Source organism: Oryctolagus cuniculus, chromosome 20, assembly GCF_051225735.1.
Source record: "Oryctolagus cuniculus isolate XC-2025 breed Fujian yellow rabbit chromosome 20, ASM5122573v1, whole genome shotgun sequence".
In the NCBI taxonomy this organism is placed as follows: Eukaryota; Metazoa; Chordata; class Mammalia; order Lagomorpha; family Leporidae; genus Oryctolagus; species Oryctolagus cuniculus.
This window is the reverse complement of record NC_142886.1, coordinates 7,313,612-7,335,826: the sequence shown is the minus strand read 5'-3', so window position 1 is coordinate 7,335,826 and position 22,215 is coordinate 7,313,612. Positions and strand designations below refer to the sequence as shown.

The following is a 22,215-nucleotide window of genomic DNA, read 5'->3' as shown; positions in this document are numbered from 1 at the left end:
CACCCCGGAGCGCGGACCCCGCGGCGCAGTGCCCTGGACCGAGGACGTGGGCGGGTCCGCTCGCTCCCTCCCGGCCTGGCTTGTTCCAGCCAGCGCCTCGGATTCTGGAGCGGAGGTCCCAGAGGGCGTGAGGACCGCCCAGGTCAGCTGGCGGCCCCGGGTGCACCCGGCTGGACTCGCGGGCGCCAAGAGCGCCGGGGGCGGCCGGATGAGAAGGCCAAAGGAGCCCGAGGCTGGGGACCGCGGGTGGTGGGGCGCCGGCGCAGAGAGGCCTCGGGCCTGTGGGTTTGAGGAGCCCCTAAGCTCGCCTGGCTGCTCCGATCGCTGTCTGGGAACGCGCCTCCCCATCCCTTTCCTGGCACGAGCCGGGCGTCTGGAAGAGCAAAGGCGCTTTCGGAATTCCGGTCGAGATTGCCCTTTCTTGGAATAGCTGGGGGACACCCGGAACCCGTCCAGCAAAGCGCGCGCAGGAATGAGCCCCTCGCGCCTTGTGAGTGACTGGGGGCCCCGACGCTCCTGGGCGCGCACCGGGCCCTTGGCAGCCCGCGACCGACGGGACCCCGAACCACTCTTCTCCGGGCTCCCTGCCGGGCAGTGCCCTCCTCCCCAAGCGTTCCGTGCCGCAGATGCTGGGGAGACGCCGCGGGACTCGCTGTGCGTCGCGGTGCCTGGGCCGCGCCAGGGGGGTTCCTCCCGCAAAGGCGGCTGCGTGCTGCGGGGCAGTGTAGTGTGTGGAGGGGCGGCCGCAGGCGCGGCTCCCCCCGCCCCGAGCCTTAGGAAGACAGCGTCCAGGTACAGGGTCCTGGTGGCCGGTTTTCGGGTCCCCTGGGAGGGACATGTGTCTCGGTGGTCGGGGAGATGTTTATCAAGTGGCTCCCAGCGGACGCCCCTGGCAGGTTGCGGAGCGCGGGTGAAACAGCGCCCTCTCCCCGACCCTCGCTGCCCCGGTTGGCAGGGAGCGTCTGCGGGTTACTTTGGGTGGGGGTGGCACCTTTTCTCAGAAGTTCTTATCTCCTTTAAACTCCAAACTTCAGAAAACTTGGCTTCCTCCCACTTAAAAAAAAAAAAAAAAAAAAAAAAAAAACCTTCTGGGAATTTCCGCAACTTCCCTTGAACATTTAAGAATTTCTAAATGTTCCGCCTGTTTGCATGGCATGAAAAGACAAGGTATTGGCACTCAGAAATGTCACCCTTTGAACTCTAAACACTTTGTGATTTACGATAAATATTCTCTCACCGAAAGACGCAAGGGCCTTAATGTAACCGATAGGTCTAAAGAGGGAAATCTGTTTAAAAAAAAAAAAGTAAATCACAAATGAGCTCTTTAATACTTGCAAGTTGTTTAACGTTAAAATGGTAATATTTGCTTCCACAGTAAATCAATCCCAGCGTCCTTAGCCAAATTTCAAACTACCAAGGTTTCAAACATCAACCCTCCTCCAAGAAAAGGCTAAAACAAAAGTCAGATTGAAAAATTATAAAATACTAATGAAAGAAATAGAAAAGAAACACAAAGTAAAAATCTTCCACGTTTATAGACCAGAAGAATTAATACAATCAAAATGTCTTTGCTGCCTAAGGCAATTTACAGATTCAATGCCATCCCAATAAAAGTATCAAAGACATCCTCAGATCTAGAAAGCAATGGTCCTTAACTGCAGATGAAAACACAAAAGACCCTGAATAAATAAAGCAATTTTAAACAACAAGAGCAAAGCTGGAACCATAAAAATACCAGATCTCAAGAAATATTTCAGGGCAGGTATAATCAAAATAGTTTGGTGCCGATGTAAAAATGGACATATAGTTCAATGGAACATAATAGATATCTCAGAAATCAATGCATGCATCTGTAGTCAACTAATCTTTGACAAATAAGCTAACAACTACCTGGAGAAAGGACAGTCTCTTCAACAAATGATGTTGGAAAAATTGAATATCTGCATGGAAAAGTACGGAACAAGGTCTGGCATTGGGGCATAATGAGTTAAGTTGCCACCTGCTATGCAGGCACCACATATGGATGCCATTTTTAAATCCTGGCTACTCTACTTCTGATCCAGCTAAATAGAGATAGACCTGGGAAAGCAGTAAAACATGGACCAAGTACTTGGGTCCTGCATCATCTTGGAGCGCTCTGGTCTCCTTGCTTTGGTATGGCACAGGCCTGATGGTTGAAGTCATTAGGAAAGTGAACCAGCAGATAGAATATTTCTGTCTCTCCCTCTCTCTGTAATACTGCCTGCCCTAAACAAAATTTAAGAACATAAAAAAGAAATTATGAAAGAAATATGAAACTTCTACTTTATACCCTATATAAAATCAAGTTGCAATGCATCAAAGACCTAAATCTGTTACCCAATGTCATCAAAATGCTAGTAGAGAATATAAGGAAATTGTTAAGAATAATAAATTACATTTCTTTGAAACATACAGGTGTCGAGTGATGTCCATATAAAATAACTACTACTCAAGTAAAGAATTAGAAAAGCCAGGACTGTGACTATCCTTGGCCCATTTTTTGAGCAGATTGCTTGCTTTGTTGTTGTTGCTTCACTTGTCATCTGCATGACTCCCCAAGTTCCCAGCCTGCACTGGCGATAGGAGATATGTTGATGAGGCTTGGACACCAGGTCCAGGAAAGGAGCTGTGCAGGCTCTCCGGGAGCCAGTGCCACAGAGTCTCGCAGCCTTCATGTGGCTCTGTAGGTAGGCATTGGGTACCAGGGTTGTAGTGGAGAGGAGCAATCTGGGGGCGGGGTATATGGCTTTACTATTGCGCTGTAGGGCCCCTATGGGTCTGGCTGAAAGTGCGGGGAGCGGGTGGCTCAGCACAGGGTTTTAGCAGTCCAGGCCAACATAGGTGGCTTCCCGATGCGCTTATGCCACAACTGTGGAGGCAACCAAGCCAGACCACTGGGCACAGACTCCTCAAGGCTTCCACCATTCCAGATGGCAACAATCCTGGGCAAGCCCCGGGAACCCAGCATGTGTGGGGCTCCTGCTGGAGCAGTTGCCTGGAGGTGGCGCTGAAACTCATAGGAACTTCCCAAGCAGGAGGACTTGCTGCAGGGACTCAGGGACAGTGGGCCAGGAGGTGTTGCGGTGGCACAGTGGAAGGCTGGAGATGGTGAGGCAGGCACTGCGTAGGCACACATAGTAGTACCGTTGTTCTGTACAACAGCCTTGAGAAATGGAACCGGGCACCTCCAGGCCGACCGGATCCAGGGGCTGCAGGCATGGACGGGCAGATACAGACTGCTGTTTTCACCCTGGAACAACGTGTTGGGACATGGAATCGAAAGAGGTATTCACCACATCCATGCTCTGCACCCCGGGCATTTCAATGAAGTTTCCAGGAGTGGCCTGGGACAGTGAGTAGTGCATCTCTCACACTGACCCTGGGTACAGTCTCCATGCCATCTGCACGACCCAGGCTCCAGCCCTGTCACGGATCCGGAAAGGAAGGCTGGAGTCTTAGGTTCATATGCCCCTTAGATCAGGCTCCTGGGGGAAGTGGGGAGGGAGGCGCCTGGAACAGGAGTGCTCAAGCCCTGAGCTCCCTCAACTTTCGCTTGCCTCTTCCGCATCCACTGCTCTCTGTACTCAACCCCTATCCTCTCCTTGCTTCCCAGCGCATATGTCTGGAAGCAGTGTCACTTGGGAATTGCTGGCTCCTCTCTGCCCTGTCCCTGGGCAGCCTGGGCACGGTGATCCGAGCTGGACAAGTTTGAGTCCCGCGGGGGAAGGAGAAGGGAAGCCGGGCTGTGGGCAGAGGGGCTGTGGTGGCCAGGGTGGCAGTGGCCCCAAGCTGGCGCCCAGGGTGGAGTGAAAATCTGTGGGGCTGCGGGTGCTGGTGGAGAGGACTCTGAGGCATGGGTGGTGGGTGGCAGTTGTGGCACAGTTGCCCCTCACCCACCCCCCTCCTTGGAGCTTCTGATATCCTTGGAATGCTGAACTGCAATGAAGGAACCTGGCGCCGGGGCTGGGGTGGGGGGAATGAATGAAGAGTTAAGCTGCGCTTTCCAATCTGGGAGAACAAACTGGACATGGGGCATGCACCTGTATGTCTTTGGAGGACTTAGCACTGACTCCTGGATTTGGGCAGCACTGCGTGGCTGCCCAACACGTTCCTGGTTCCCACACTACCTGTGCGCCCTGCCCTCTAGGTCCTCAGGTGAGGCTGCCACGGTGCGTATAAACACGGAAGACTGATCACCATTGCCACTATGCCAGCTTCAGGCAAAGGAGACTGCAAAGCTGGAAGCTGCAACAAATTCCTGGGCAACCCGATGACCCAGTCCCTCCGTGTGAGCTCGCACTTTTAGTTAGACTACTTGGCTGGATTCTCATTGTGTAAGTCCTTGAAATATTTTCAAAGAACATAATAGAACACATTTTATTTCTTCACCTATTGAAATCTAATAAAATTACGATAGAGATATTTTAATTAGTGATAATTCAATAAGCATTAGATATTTGAAAAGTATTAAATGCACTGTGTGTATCATTGAAGGCTCAGTTGGACAAAATCCTTTAAATTGAAGAAACTTCTAATAATGACAATTACATCAATTATTTTTAAATTTCAGAAGTAATTTTAGTTTAAACCTTCACAATTTTCTTTTACTCTATTTATTTGAGAGGTAGAGTTACAAGAGAGGGAGAGACAAAGTTCTACCATCCGCTGGTTCACTTCACAAATGACTGCAGTGGGCAGAGCTGGGCTGATCCATCACCAGGAGCTAGGACCTTCTTCTATTTCTTTCAAGTGTATGCGGGGGTCCAGGCACTTAGGCCATCATCCACGGCTTTCCCATGCCTTTAGCAGAGAGCTGAATCAGAAGAAGAGTGGCCAGGACTCAAATCTCTGCCCCTAAAGCATGCTGGACTAGAACCCGGGGTGCTGGCGCCACAGCTGGAGGATTAGCCAAGTGAGCCACGGTGCCAGCCCATATTCACAATTCTAAAAAAAATCCATATTTCCCTCCCTTGCCTACTCCCTCACTCAGTCTAACTGCTTCTTTTCTTTATGTTTTTTTTTTATTTTGTGGAAAAATTAAATAATTTCAGTCCACTCTATAGTCACAGGATTAAAGTATCACTAACCATAATATTTAAAAAGTAAAAATAGAAATACCTCAATTCCTCAGGGGTATAAACAATAGTTAAAAACTACAACTAAATGGGACTGGCACTGAACACAGTGAGTGAAGTTGCCTCCTTCATTGTTGGCATTCCATATGAATACCAGTTCAATTCTCAACTTTTCCACTTGCGAGCCAGAGCCCTGAAAATGCTCCTGGGAAATGAGGGGAAGATTGTTCAAGTCTGTGCATACCTGGAAACTACATTGGAAACACAGATCAAGCTCCTGCTCCTGACTTTAGCCATTGTGGTCACTCTGGGAATGATTAGTGGACTGAAGATCTCTCTCTCTCTCCCTCACTGTTTCTCCTTGTCTCCTTCTGTAACTCTTTCAAATACATAAATAAATTTTAAAATATTCATTTATCAATATTGAAAAAAGAAAATTTACAAAATAATCCAAAATTAGCGGCTAATTTGACTTTAATGTTACTATCACATAAAAATAACTTAAAACTGTCTAAAATAGAACAAACTATTAAGCATAAAATTCAACTTGTGGGTTCAGGGGTAAAACACAATGTTTCAACAGGGGTATTAACCATGGGTATCCTACATCACTGTTGAATTACATGAACTCTCAAAGTAGATAAAGTCTGAATCACTGTGATAACTGCTTCTCTTCTGGAACTTGTACAACCAAGTATGGCCCTAGCTGCATACATAGAGATTACCTCAGGATGTGTTCCTGCAGAAAACAAGATTCAAGGAATGAGGTATGATATATAGATGCCCCTGCCCTCTTTGGAGAAATATAGCCTTACTACTCAGGATAGCATGTGAAATTTTGAGAAGATATTTAAGGACTGTCCAGAACCCTGTTCCATGGACAGCAGGGCACAGCAGTGCTCCCCATTTCCAGTCCCCACATTCACTTATGACATCTTCCAATTGAATATTTTCATTTCTTCCCTGGATAGCTCCTAGATAACTGAAGTTCTAAATTTCATGGGGGAGAATCTAGTGTTGGATGTTCTGAGGTCAGGGATGCAGAGCTAATTCATCTCTGTATTTTGTTTACTTGCTCTGCTTTGTTTGATTTATACAATGGGGAATGCACCAAACCATACTTCTTGCCTCCTCTACTTCCCCCCACCAGCATTTTTCATTCTTTTCTTACAAGGTGCCATCTCTTAGACTACTGGAAAGCAATAGTCTCAGATTGCTACTTATGTAATAGTTCTCTAAAAATAAATCTTTTGTTAGAATGTATCTGTCCATTATGCCACAGTGCTGCCCCTGCACTCTGCATTTAGTTAGAAGAATATCTGTTACACACTATAGATTTCCCATATGATCCTGAGTCAAATATTCCATTTCCTGGGTCTTAATTTCATAATATATAGAATGACTTTAAAACTATCCCATGAAATATTGGTGTAGAATTGGCACAAATTTGTATTTAAGACAGTTTATGTTATGTCGCAGTTTAATCCAGAGAGCATAGCATAGAAATTTCAGGAAAAACACACAGCAAGTAGAGTGTATTTTGTAAAGTACTTTGGTAGATGCAATGCGGGAGTGGATGACTGTAGCTTTCCCCCCAAAGAAAACCCCTGATATGCAGAGGAATCTAATTTCCAAAATCATATTCAATATGTAAACTGTCAAGCCCTGATCCTAATTTTTTAACATTTTAAAGTATTTGTTTATTTGTTTGTTTATTTTTGAATGTCAGAATTACAGAGAAAGAGAGAGAGAGAGATAGAGGGAGAAGGCATCCTCCAACCACCAGTTCATTCTGCAAATTGCCACAGTGGCCAGAAGTAGCAAAGACTGAAGCCCAGAGCCAGGAGCTTCACATGGCTCTCTCACATCCATATATGGGTGCAAGGACTTCAGCCATGTTCTGCTGCATTTGCAAGTGCATTAGCAAGGAACTGGGTGGAAGCAGAGCAGCTTCATCTCAAACCGATGCCCAAATGGGATGCTGGTACCATGTAACAACATAATGCTAGTGCTTAAAATGATTTTTAAAAGAAATTTGTGATTCAGTTAAAAAGACATAAGCTGTCTTTAAGAAAGTCAATAAATTGGGGTCCAGTGTTGTGGCGTAGTGGATAAAGCTGCCATTTTTGATGCTGGCATCCCACATGGGTGCTTGTTTGAATCCCAGCTGTTCCTCTTATGATCCAGCTCACTGCTAGTACTCCTAGAAAAGCAGCAGAGGATGGTGCAAGTGTTTGGGCCCCTGAACCCTTGTTGCCAACAAGGAAGAAGCTACTTTCTTCTGGTTTTGTCCTGGCCAAGCCCTGGCTTTTGTGGCCACTCTGGGAGTGAAACAGCAGATGGAAAAACTCTTTCTCTGTCTCTCTCCCTTGCTCTGTAATTCTGCCTTTCAAATAAGTAAAATAAATATTTAAGAGACTGTAAGTTATAATTACATTTCAAAAAATTAGTTCAATGTCCTACAAATGCCCAGTGGATTAAAGAAAAACATGGACAAATCATTAAAAAATAGGAGAAAGATGTATGAACTGATAAGGAATGTGAACATAAAAGTAATACTGCAGTGCATGTGGCACTGCAGGCGTCTCTCTATGTGACATTGCATATAAACCCGCAGGTGGGAGGGTTGGATGAGAAAGAGATTCTGGAGGTCTCCACACACTGAAAACAGATAAAAAACGGAAAACCTGATTATCTACTTTATACTCTCCCCCCCACAAAACTGTACAAATGTTATTAATCAAAAAGATAAAAAATAAATTAGTTTTTTTGCTCAATGAAGGAATGACTCAAAGTTTCCTCTTTTGTAGGATGTAAAATGGTAGATGACTGATATTGTAATACTTCATATTCATATTTGTTGTTTGACACAGATGGTTTACTGATCTAAAGAAAATTAGTGGTGCTAGCTTTTGACTTTGAAATTTGTGAATCAGATCAAATTAAATTTATGACTGACTTTCATTATTAAATTAAGACAGGCAATACACATATTTAATGAGAATGATACAGAATGAAGTTATGCTTGAAGATATATGAAGAAAAATAATTTGATGAATCAAAGGGATTAATAAATAGAACATAAATTGTTAGGCATTATGGGCCATTAACATTTATGAACTTAACAGTTAAAAGCTGCATTTACTAACACAAAGACTCATTTAAAAAGAAAATATTATACATTATCACAAGGGAAAAATCAACACAGAAATCATTTTCATTGATGGGTTCAATTTAATAAATATGTAAATAACAATGAGTGAAATACATGAACATAAATACTGCCAAGTAATTCATTTAATAGTTTGACTAATTAATCATATAAATGAATGAACAATAATTTAATTAGGAAACAAAGGCTTCAAATACAATAAAGTGAGAAAAAAATGAAGTTAGAACATAAATCCACATATACAAAGGTTATAATTAGAAGGAATCAAATAATATAATTTTCTCTAGACTATACAATAGAAACAAAAGGCAATATTCCCGTTTTTTAAATCTTGATAAATATAAGGTGCTGGGGCTGATGGTGATGACCTGGATGAAGCTCAGGAGGCAGGTGGTGCAGATGGAGAGACCCCTCATCACCCTGATCAAATAGAATGAAGCCTTACATGTTAAGTCATTGGCAAAATTCAGTGACTTGAATATATCTACAGATAAAGTATCCAGTGTAGTGAGTAGCATCACTATGTGGAAAAAGCCAAGTGTCAGGTGGTCATATCATTGTATTTAGTCCTATGATCCTGATGGATTGTGAAGCTGTGGAAGAGAAGGAGGAAGGCATTGGCTAAGACTCCAAGGTCAGCTTGGAAAAAATACACATTTTTTTAAACTTTTATTTAATGAATATAAATTTCCAAAGTACGACTTATGGATTACAATGGCTTCCCCCACATACCGTCCCTCCCACCCACTACCCTCCCCTTTCCCACTCCCTCTCCCCTTCCATTCACATCAAGATTCATTTTTGATTATCTTAATATACAGAAGATCAGCTTAGTATACATTAAGTAAGGATTTCAACAGTTTGCTCCCACACAGAAACATAAAGTGAAAAATAATAGATGATTTTTTTAAATGATGATGAAATCAGATTAGACCTATTGTCATGTTTAATCCCAGTGAGAGTCAAGTTGGGAGTTGATAATTTCTTTTTTTTTTATTTTTTTTTTTTACAGAGGATCAGTTTAGTATACATTAAGTAAAGATTTCAACAGTTTGCACCCCCATAGAAACACAAAGTGAAATATATTGTTTGAGTACTCGTTATAGCATTAAATCTCAATGTACAGCACATTAAGGACAGAGATCCTACATGAGGAGTAAGTGCACAGTGACTCCTGTTGTTGACTTTACCAATTGACACTCCTGTCTATGGCATCAGTAGTCTCCCTATGCTCCAGTCATGAGTTTCCAAGGCTATGGAAGCCCTCTGAGTTCTCCGATTCTTATCTTGTTTAGACAAGGTCATAGTCAAAGTGGAGGTTCTCTCCTCCCTTCAGAGAAAGGTACCTCCTTCTTTGAAGACCTGTTCTTTCCACTGGGATCTCACTCGCAGAGATCTTTAACAACATAAATGGAAATTTTGTTCATTTTAAGAGAAAGCAGGAGGCATGTTATAGACCTGTAAAACAACAAAATAACCAGACCTACTTACATTAATGCTCTTTTGTTTTGTCAAGAAATTCATCACAAATCATCATTTTTATTTTACCCACTATTTTTAACAAACTCAGAATATTTTACAGAAATTCTTGATTGTAAAGCTTCTGTACTACTCTACAACAAATAAAAATGTGTATATAAAAGCCAATAACATCCCTCCCTGTGCATCATTCCTAGAGCCATAGTAATCCTGTCAAAAGCAAAATTTAGAAAGCAACATCAAATGTGTCCTGTGCACCAAGTTCCCTAATAGGTTCATGTGGACCCAGGCTACCTGAGTATCTTCCCCTCTAATGCAAAGTTTTAAAATGAAAACTTGAAGACCTAACAGTCTGTAATATTTGTATGTATCAATGGAAGTTTTCTGTTCATCAGATTTCTTAAAGAGTTAATGCTTGCATGGCCACAATTGAATAACCATTGTAATTTTTCCACTTTATTCACAAAAATTTCATACTTGTACCCTCCATTTTTGTATTTTAAATATTCACTGATACTAGAGAATTGTATTCTTAATCAAGTTAGACAAAACCAATGGGAAATTCTGGTAATTCAGCAACTAAATTGCAGCTGAAGAGGTACATTTTATATTTAATTTTTAAAAAATGCATCATGAAACATTTGAAAGAAATCAGAAATAGTGATAGTGGTGATTATTTTTCTATAATGTACACTATTTCCTTTATGTATTACATAATGTGTTTCTCCCATTTGTTTAAAAATTTCAACTTTGTTATCAGTGTTAAATGACTCAGCTTATTTTAAAAACCAAGTGCTAAAACTAAAATTATTTTAAGAAAATATTTGCACCTATGTTGCTTATTTTCACGTTATAACATTTAAAAGTATTTCATACAGAATAAAACATACTTCTAGATAAATTTCTGATAAGCAGAATATGTTATCAACAATCACTCTAATAGAAAAAAGTATCAACGACTACATGTTAAATTCATTATTGTTTAAAATTAAAACATTACATAGCTTACGGAATAATGAAGTGAACAGTCCTGAAATTTTCTGAAATACTTAAAAAATTTCCAAAATTGCCAAAATGAAATAATATCACTGAAGCATACTGATTAGCTCAGGTTTCTTGTGTCTTGCTAGAACACATTTACTTAGAAAAAAAACATTATGCCAACTGGTGCTGGGAAAACTGGATTTCCACGTGCAGAAGCATGAAGCAAGACCCCTACCTTACACCTTACACAAAAATCCACTCAACATGGATTAAAGATTTAAATCTACGACCCTACACCATAGAATTTTTAGAGAACATCGAGAAACCCTGACAGATACAAGCACAGGCAAAGACTTCTTTGAAAAGACCCAGGAGGCACAGGGCAAAAAAGCCAAAATTAACAATTGGGATTACATCAAATTGAGAAGTTTCTGTACTGCAAAAGCAACAGTCAGGAAAGTGAAAAGGCAACCAACAGAATGGGAAGAAATATTTACAAACTATGCAACAGATAAAGGATTAATAACCAGAATCTACAAAGAAATCAAGAAACTCCAATACAACAAAACAAACAACCCACTTAAGAGATAGGACAAGGACCTAAATAGACATTTTTCAAAGATGAAATCCAAATGACCAACAGACACACGAAAAAATGTTCAGGATCACTAGCCATCAGGGACATGCAAATCAAAACCACAATGATGTTTCACTTCACCTCAGTTAGAATGGCTCACATACACAAATCTACCAAGAACAGATGCTGGTGAGGATATGGTGAAGAAGGGAAACTAACCCACTATTGGTGGGAATGCAAACTGGTTAAGCCACTATGGAAGACAGTTTGGAGATTCCTCAGAAACCTGAATATAACCCTATCATGCAACCCAGTCATCCCACTCCTTGGAATTTACCCAAAGGAAATTAAATTGGCAAATAAAAGAGCTGTCTGCACCTTAATGTTTATTGCAGCTCAATTCACAATAGCTAAGACCCGGAACCAACCTAAATGCCCATCAACAGTAGACTGGATAAAGAAATTATGGGATATGTACTCTATAGAATACTATTCAGCAGTAAAAAAAAAATGAAATCTGGTCATTTGCAACAAAATGCAGAAATCTGGAAAACATCACGCTGAGTGAAATAAGCCAGTCTCAAAGGGACAAATATCATATGTTCTCCCTGATTGGTGACAACTAACTGAGCACCTAAAAGGAAACCTGTTGAAGTGAAATGGACACTATGAGAAACAATGACTTGACTGCCCTTGTCCTGACTGCTGAGGAACAACTTACTACTTTATTATTCCTTTTAGTATATTTTTTGTTCTACTTAATACCATTGGTTGAACTCTTTAATTAACACACAATTATTCTTAGGGGTTTAAATTTAACTGAAAAGTGATCCCTGTTAAAAATAAGAGTGGGAATAAGAGAGGGAGGAGATGTACAGTTTGACACATGCTCAATCAGACTTACTTATAATGGTAGTGTTAGAAATGTGCCAGGGGGTTCAAATTCAATTCCATCAAGGTGGAATGTACCAAAGCTACCTCACTAGTCAAAGTGATCAGTTTCAATTCATAATATATCATAATGATAGCATTAAGAGTCAAAGGGATCACATAAACAAGACTAGTGTCTGCTAATGTTGAGAGAATTAAAAAGGAGAGAATAATCCAACATGGGAAGCGGGATACACAGCAGAGTCATAGAATGGCAGATGTCCTAAACAGCACTTTGGCCTCAGAATCAGCCCTTAAGGCATTCAGATCCGGCTAAAAAGCCCATGAGAGTTTTTAAGGCATGGAAAGCAAAAACACTGTGGCAAAATAAAAAAAAAATGACCTAAATGAAAGATCTCTGTGATTGAGATCCCAGCGGAAAGTATGGGCCATCAAAGAAGGAGGTACCTTTCTCTGAAGGGAGGAGAGAATTTCCACTTTGACTATGGTCTTGTCTAAATCAGATCAGAGTTGGTGAACTCAAGAGGCTTCCATAGCCTTGGCAGCTCATGACAAGAGCCTTGGGCGATTACACTCATAAATAAGAGTGTCAGTTGTTAAATCAGCCACAAGAGTCACTGTGCACTTACTCCTCATGTAGGATCTCTGTCCTTGATATGTTGTACTATGTGAATTAATGGCATAACTAGTACTCATACATTATTTTATACTTTGTACATGTAGTTTTCTATATATACTTTATACTATGTACTTATACTTTATATATACTTTATATATACATTATATGCATATGTATATATACTTATATGCTTTATACTATGTACTTATACTTGTACATATATTTTGTACTGTTTCTGTGTCGGTGCAAGCTGTTGAAATCTTTACTTAGTATACATTAAATTGATCTTCTGTATATAAAGATAATTGAAAATGAATCTTGATGAAGAATGGGATGGGAGAGGGTGTGGAAGATGGGATGGTTGCGGGTGGGAGTGTGGTTATGGGGGGAGAAAGCCACTATAATCCAAACACTGTACTTTGGAAATTTATATTTATTAAATAAAAGTTAAAAAAAGAATAAAGAACACAAAAACATGGCTGAAGATGAGCCATCTATTCTAAAAAAAATAAAGTTTAGTTGGAAATAAGATATATATATATATATAAATGTTTTACAATAATTCAGATTTTGGCCTGATTATTACACACAGTTTATAAACACATTTTTACCTCTCTTAACTGTATTGAAGAATATACAAAAGTTATTAAACAATTATGAAAATAATTTTAGCTTTCACTTAAATATCTGCTGCTATTTCTTTGGGTTCTTCCAGGATGATTTGTTATTATACTTTACCTTAATTTCTGAGGGAATTCAAGAATGTATCCATATTTGTAAAAGTGTAGGCTGATCATTCTTGCCCTTTTCATTCTAATACATGAGTGTACAATCCAGAAACAGGTTGGTAAAGATAAGTTTTAGTATAGTGTAAATGCACTAAAGATTGAAGATGAATAAAACTAAAGGTGAAATTATTTCAGACTATTTCATTTAATATAGTTGGTCAATCTGGTAAAAAGTTTTTAAGAGGATAACTACATTTTCCTGGCTCCTTATCCCACCAAAACAAACTTGAATTTTTCACCAGGAGGTTTTTCTATTTCTTTTAAAATTCATTCTGAATCTATATACATGTGATATCCAACTATTCAAAGTGTGTGTATCATAATATATGTGGCATCAAGACAGTTTCTACACAAACATATGAATGATGATTTAATTAAGCAGGTTTTTCTTCCTTGTTTATTTCTCTACCAAGCAGTATGCATCCTCCAAAGTGTGGCCATTCAGCAAAAGAAGTACCAAGGATTTCTTTCTGTTAATGAGTCAGAGGTTCTTAGGTGAGTCTCCCAGTACTCTGTGAAAGTCAAATTCTTTTAGCTAGATTAGAATATTATAAATTAAGAACGCTTAGGTATCATTCTTCTGAGGAGAAATGAGATAGTACACAGATTAGAGGTACTATTTTATGTCAAAAATCAACCTTTCACTCAATTTTAATATTATTTAATTCTATGAAAAAACAAATTTTATTACATTCCTTTTTGAAATGGGGAAACTGTACAAGTAAGCATGGTCAAACCTCTGTTAGAGCTGGTTTATACTGGTCTTTTATTATTTCCTCAGTGTCTCTCTAGTAGTGTCCAAGAAATTATGTTTAAGGTCCATCTGAAGGAAAACAGCTCTGAAGAGGGAAAAAAGGGCTTGGGTAAAAGCTTCAGAGGATTTGTAGGGAGATGGAACTTGCTGTTTAAATATTTATGTTGAGCTCTGCAGCATCTCCATTTCTTAACACATCTTCAAACTCATCATTGGGATAGCTTCACCCATGTTTTAAAGGCTTATATTCTATGCAATTTTAGGGCTTTTATAACTGAAAAAAGTAAAGAAATATAAAGAATGGACAGTATTGAAGGTTTAAGAGCAGGGCTATATTAGACTCAATACTGCTAAGTCCCCAGATGAAAACAGAGCCAACTCCATCCCAAATTCTGTATGTAAGAAGAAAAATGCATAGCCAGAAGCATTGAAGAAAAGCAAGTACACACTGAACAGTTTAGAAACAAAGGGGAAAAAATGAACAAACATATACACAAAAAAGCCTAAGAAGCATCTACTCTCTTTATGTCTTTAAGTGAATCCTAGCTCTCTTCTAGTGAATCTAATTTGTGAAAAAAACTCATCTATTTTCGAGAGTCAAAAACTGTGTGTTGCAACATGCTCCATTTTCTAGAATCTATCCCTTTTGATAGGTTGGTGTAAACAACAACAACAAAAAAAACACATGCAAAATATAGAGATTTACTCCCACATAAAATGTGAAAAATGCAAATAATTAATGGTGGTATTAGAAATCACTTCAGCTTTAGACTTAAGAACTTATAGGCCCTTAATTTGTCCCCCCAAAAATATTTTTTCCAACAACCAAAAGAAAAAAGGAAAAAAATAAAAGGCTCTAAATGTACATGTTTCAAGACAGTGTCTTATTAACAAAAAGGATAGCATTTTGTTCACTTTGGCCATTGTTAAAGATGCAACCATAGAGCATGGAATGTTAGACTAGCATGAATTTTAAAAATGGAACATTAACAGAGCATATACTGTTCATTTGCCTTCTACCATGCAAACATGCCAACTGTGTCATCAAAGAGCCTTTATTGAGTTATATTCACTTCGTCTTCCCGCTCGAATTAAGGGAATAATAAAAAGACAAAAATAAGAAATCCAATAAAAGAGCTCTTGGTGATTTCATAAATAACTATAAATGAATGTTGCTACTTAATAGGGAAATGGTGGAATTTGCAGATTTGTATATAAATAAAAGTATAATTAGTAGTTATTTTCTTATTCATTACAAATCTTTAATACAACATGACATTATGGTATTAAGATATTAGTATTCAAACAATTTTTGCTCAAAAACAAAAGGGACCATGGACAAAATGTATATGTTTCTCTTGGCCTGAGAGCATACAAATATTATTAATATAAAATGGTAACTATGAGCCTTACATTTTTTTATATCCCACCTATTCTGCAGGATTTTTAAATCCAGGTCACTAATAGTTTACCAGCAGAGGTCTCTTCCATGTATCTTTCTTATTCCAACTAACTCTAATTTTCTATTATTTTCTTGAACATCCTCCATGAACAGCATTGAAAGTTGGTTAAAATGGAAAAGAGAAAGAAAGAAAGAAAGAAAGAAAGAAAGAAAGAAAGAAAGAAAGAAAGAAAGAAAGAAAGAAAGAAAGAAAGAAAGAAGAAAGAAAAAAGGGAGGGGGGAGGGAGGGAGGGAAGGAAGGAGGGAGGGAAGAAGAAAGGAAGAAAAGTGAGTTTTACAAGAGTATTGTTGGTTAATTATTTTACCGGTGGAATCACTCCACCAGGAGTTTGATTTCATTGGCTAGCAGCTGTTTCTTAATTAACAGGCCCCCTAGGAACAGGGTGAGCAGCTTTCACTCAGTGCTCTCAGGGTCACTGTCGACAGAGCTGGAACCTGCACTCATGTTGTTGACAGCAGCGCTTGCTGGAGGACCCAGATCTGGCTCACTAGTCTCACTGGCCTTGCACACCACGGAGAGCAGAGACATACACCAGGTGAACTGGCCAGAGGGCAGAAGGGAGGCGACATAGTCCGCTATGATACCAGCTACATCTAGATTAGAAGCCTTACCAAACGTGATGAAACCTACATTTGCATTAGGCTCACAGACACAGAAGGAGCCATAATCCTTCATCAGCATGTCAATGCCACACACATCCATTCCCAGGATATTAGACACCTAGATGGCTAGCTGCTTCCCTTGTTCATTCAATGAGCACATCATCCTCACACGCCCTAGTGAGCATTTATTTTCCATTCTCCCATCTGTTGAACAATGTAACATTTTGCCAACTACAAGCCAAGAATACAGCTTTGCCTCTATGACCCTGTGTATTCTTCACTATCACTGGGTACTCCAGTACTTCTGCTTCATCAATCATTTTAGCAAAATTTTCATGACCACCCTAAGAGAAAGCATCTGGCAATGGAACATCATGGCTAGCCAACTCTGGAAGTGTCCAGAATGTATTAACACAATTTAGAATGACTTGAGTTCAGTTCATCAGTCAGCATCCCATCTTCTCTAGATGGTGAAAGACAGTAATATCACTATCACTGTGCACCCAAGGGGTTGGTACTCTCATTACCACCACCTGGGGGTAGGCAGAGATTAGTTCTCCATTAATCTGTAGACCCAGGTTTCTTTGCTCAATTGTCAGCACAATTTCATCCATCACCACAGCCCTGAAGTCCAATTCCTCTTCACAACATTTAGCTTTCAATGTTCATAAAATCTCTTTTTTGAGATAATCTTCCCTGATGCAATGATCTGTCAAAAACCAGAACTTGGCAGACACAAAGCAACATATCTTGATCCCTTGTCTTGATTGTTTCCCCTTAAATGTAAGCTCAATGTATTACAGAGGACAGACATTCAGGCAGATGACCAGTGACACGACAAAGTCCTGAAGGGTCCTGGGGAAGAAATATGGAAGCACTCTCACTGAAGAGTTGGGGAGTGCCACCCTCCCTGTGCCTAGACACAGCACCAGGCCTGAGGCTTCTACATCCATATATTTTATAAGGTAGAATATGTCATATTCCAAGATGGCTTATTAGGGAATGACATACTATGCTAAGTAGAATAAATAATAAAGTGTAGGAAGTGCACTCTCAAGGGAGAGTTGGAGTGAAAGCTGCATTAGAAATTCCACAAGAGGAAGAAGAAAGCTGTGGCCCTTTGTGGAGGGTGTGGACACACAGCACATGCAGGAACATGGTTGCAACTGCCAAGACCCAGAGCCATCAGAGGAAAATAACCAAAAATCAATCACAAAAATGCCTGAAATAAAATGTAAAAATACAAGAAATAAAGATAAGGACACTAACACCCTGCACATAGCAGCGTAACATTTAAATATTAGAAAGCAAAGATGAGTTTTTTTTAGGAAATGCCAGAAGTGGAAATCAAAGAATCAAATAATTACTCAAAAGCGATCAGAAGAAAATCCATGAACTAAAGAAATACATACATCACATGAATAAAAATTTTCTCATGAAAGTTAAATTTTAAAGAGGAATCAAAATTGGATATTAGAAATGAAGAACTCATTTAAAAATGCAGTGAAAAGCCTTAACGGCAAACTTGGCAAGGCAGAAGAAAGAATATCCAAACCAAAAGGCAAATCTTTAGAAATCTTACAGTAAGTTCAGAAAAAAAAGAATATAGAGAAGGAAATAGAAAACTAAAAACATGTTGGAGATTTATTGGATGCTATCACATGACCCAACATACTGGTCTTAGGATTTCCTGAAGATGCAGAAAGAGAGAATGGACTAGAAAGCCTAGTGAAGCAATTATAGAAAAATTCCCTGATTTGGGGGGCTGGCGCTGTGGCAGAGCGGGTTAAAGCCCTGGCCTGAAGTGCTGGATTCCATATGGAAGCCAGTTCCAGACCTGGGTGCTCCTCTTCCAATCCAGCTCTCTGCTATGGCCTGGGAAAAGCAGTAGAAGTGGCCCAAGTCCTTGGGCCCCTGCACCCCCATGGGAGACCTTGAAGAAACTCCTGGCTTCTGGCCATATGGGGAGTGAACCAGCAGATTGAAGACCCCTCTCTCTGCCTCTATCTCTCTCTGTAACTCTGTCTTTCAAATAAATAAAATAAATCTTTGAAAAAAAAAGAAAAATTCCCCAATTTGGAAATAGAAAGAGATGTCCAAGCACAAGAAAAATACTAAATTCCTAACAGATATGACCAGAAATGATCTTCAACATGACACATTGTAGTCAAACTTTCCACAGTAAAAAATGAAAGATTCTGAAATATGCACAAGAGAATCACCAGATTACTTTCAGAGCAACTCCATTAGACTCAAAGCAGAATTCACGACAGGAACATACAAGTTGGAAGAGAATGGCAAAATATAGTTCAAGTCTGAAAAGAAAAAAAAATAACTGAGCCAAAAATACTGTACCCTTCAAAGCTCTCATTTATGAATAAACGTGAAATAAAGACCTTCCATAACAAACAGAATTGAAAGAATTTGTTAATACAACCACCCTTACCAAAGGTGCTTACGAATGTGCTATACACAGAAAGGTAGCTATCATTATGAAAGAATGAGAAGGCAGAAAGTCCCTTAGTAAAAGCCCAAAAGAAATTCAAAGTAAATAACAGCAATAATTATGGAAAAATGGCACAGCCAATTCATTACTTATCAATAGTCACCTTGAATATAAATGGTCTCAATTTCTAGAAAAAAAGACATAGATTGATGCATTAAAAAAAAACACATCTATTTACTGCATACAAGAAACATATCTCACCAAGAATGATAGATACTGACTGAAAGTGAAAGGATGGAAAAAGATATTGCATGTTAACAGGAACCAAAAAAGGAGCTAGTATCAGACAATATAGATTTTAACACAATATCTGTTAAAAGAGAAAAAGAAGGGCACTATGTAATGATCAAGGGATCAATTTAGCAGGAAAATGTGACTATAATAAATGTATACAAATTCAATTACAGGGTACTTAGTTAATTCAAAGAAATTTTAATGGATCTAAAGGAAACATAGATTCTAATACATTGGTAGTGGGAGCCTTCATACCCCACTTCCAGCAATGGACAGATCAACCACACAGGAAATCAATAAGGAAAAAATATAATAATCAACACCATAGACAAAATGGACCTAATGGATGTCTACCGAACTTTACACCCCACAGTGGCAGAATACACATTTTTCTCATCAGTGCGTGGAACTTTCTCTGGAATAATCATTATTCTACGCAATTAAGAAAGATTCAGCAAATTCAAAATAAAATTGAAATCAATCATGCATCTTCTCTGACCACAGTTGAATAAAGCTGCAAATCAACAACTCAAGAATTTCTAGATATTATGCAAACACATGGAGGCTGAATAACATGTTCCTGAATGAATACTGGGTCATAGAAGAAATCAGAAAAATAAAAATGAATTCTGGAAATAACTGAAGTTGAAAATACATAATATCAAAACTTACATGAAAAAACAAAAGCAATGTTAAGCAGGAAGTTTAGAGCAATTGGTGCCTACATGAAGAAATTGGAAAGGTACAAATAAATGTGATAATTTCAAGGGTTCAAACTGGCATCCATATGAGGTACCAGCATCGCAGGTGGCAACTTAACCAACTATGCCCCAATGCCAGAAATTATTTTACACTTCTTCATGCAAAATTCAATTTTCCCAACATCATTTCTTGAAAAGACTGTCCTTTCTCCAGGTAGTTGTTAGCTTATTTTTCAAAGATTAGTAGACTGTAGATGCATGCATTAATTTCTGGGGTATCTATTCTGTTCCACTGAACTACATGTCTATTTTATATTAGCGTCAGATTATTTTGATTATACCTGCTCTGTAATGTATCTTGAAATCTGGCATTTTGATGCCTCCAGCTTCATTTCTGTTGTTTAAAGTTTCTTCACTTATTCAGGGTCTCTTGTGTTTCTATCTGCATTTTAGGATCAATTTATTTCTACATCTGAGAATGTCTTTGATATTTTGATTGGGATCACATGGACTCTGTAAATTGCTTTTGGCAGCATAGACATTTTGATTATGTTAATTCTCTCAATCAACAAAAATGAAGATTTTCTTTTTTTTCTTTTTTTAACTTTTATTTAGTAAATATAAATTTCCAAAGTACAGTTTATGGATTACAATGGCTTCCCCCCCCCAAAATTCCCTCCCACTCTCACCCCTCCCATCTCCCGCTTCCTCTCCCATTCCATTCACATCAAGATTCATTTTCAATTATCTTTATATACAGAAGATCAATTCAGTATATATTAAGTAAAGATTTCATCAATTTGCACCCACACAGAAACACAAAGTGTAAAATACTGTTTGAGTACTAGTTATAGCATTACTTCACATTGGACAACACATTAAGGACAGATCCCACATGAGGAGTAAGTACACAGTGACTCCTGTTGTTGACTTAACAATTTCACACTCTTGTTTATGGCATCAGTAATCTTCCTAGGCTCTAGTCATGAGTTTATTATGTTTGACATCAGGGTGGTTACCCCTGTTTGAATTTGCTTTTCATTAGCATTGAATTACTTTTCTCATCCTTTCACATTCATTTTTTGAATCATTGTTGGTGAGGAGTGCATCTGTATGCAGTAAAGACCTGGGTCTTTATAATACATTCAGTCAGTCTGTATCTTTTAGAGAATTTAGTCCATTTACATTCAAGTTTATTATTGATGGGTAATGACTTTGTTCTGCCATTTCCCCATAATTATTCCTGTTTCTTGCATTGGAATTCCTTTGTACTTAACAGGAGATTTTCAGCTTTCACATTCTTTCATGAATAACACTATCTTTCTGTGCTTCTATGTGTATCACATCCTTAAATATCATTTATAAGCCTGGATGAGTGGGGACAAATTCTTTCCTTTCTTTTTGTTTTGGAAGGTCTTTATTTTACCTTCATTAATAAAATAGAGCTTTGCGGGGTATAGTATTCTGTGAGGACATTTTTTTTTTCTTTTAGAACTTGAACTATGTCCATTCTCCCCTACCCTGTATGATTTCTGATGAGAAATCAGCTCTCATTACAATTGGAGATTCTTTGAATATAGTCTGGCATTTCTATCATATGCGTTTTAGGACATTTTCATTATATTTTACTTTGAAGTACTGAAAACAACATGTTGTAGTGAAGATATTTCCTGATCCTATTTTGAGGCTTTCTATGTGCTTCCTGTACTTGGATGTCCCTATCATTCTCCCAATTAGGCAACTTTTCTGCTGTTAATTCAAGAAAACATGTCTTGTAATCTGCTCTCTGTTTCTAAAATCCTTCAGGAACTCTTAATACACATTGGTTTGGTCTTTAGATAGTATCACAAATCTCAAATAATATTTTTAGTCATTCTAAATTTTTTCTTCTTTTTTTGTCTGACAGATATATTCTAGGTTTTGTCTTCTAGTTCAGATATTCTTTAATCTGCCTCACTGAGTCCGTTGTTAAAGCTTCCTGATACATTTTTATTTGACATATTGAATTCTTTATTTCTAATGTTTTGATTTTTCTTTAATAACTCTATCTACCAGAATTTCTCATCCATGTCATGTATGAATTTCTTTGACTCCATGTTTTTAAGTAATCATGTGATAATTCTTTTGAAGTCCTTTTTAGATATTTCATCAATCTTACTTCTAATATTAAAGTATTGTTTTGTTCCTTTTAGGTTGTAATATTTCCTTCCTTTTCCATGTTTCTTATGTTTCTATGTTTATTTTTAAGCATTCTGGCAGCACATGTTGGTTTTCACATCTGATGGTTTTTATTATTGGAATATGCCTCTATGGATTAGTGGAGTGTCATTCAAAAGATGTCTTGAGGTG

General features: G+C 38.8%; 2 pseudogenes; both read right to left on the bottom strand.

The window, feature by feature from the left end:
• On the bottom strand, positions 8,523 to 8,926 carry ORYCUNV1R-PS1518 (vomeronasal 1 receptor oryCunV1R-ps1518 pseudogene; annotated as a pseudogene).
• Positions 16,136 to 22,215, bottom strand: part of LOC103345945 (beta-citrylglutamate synthase B pseudogene) — a 34,454-nt pseudogene continuing 28,374 nt past the window's right edge.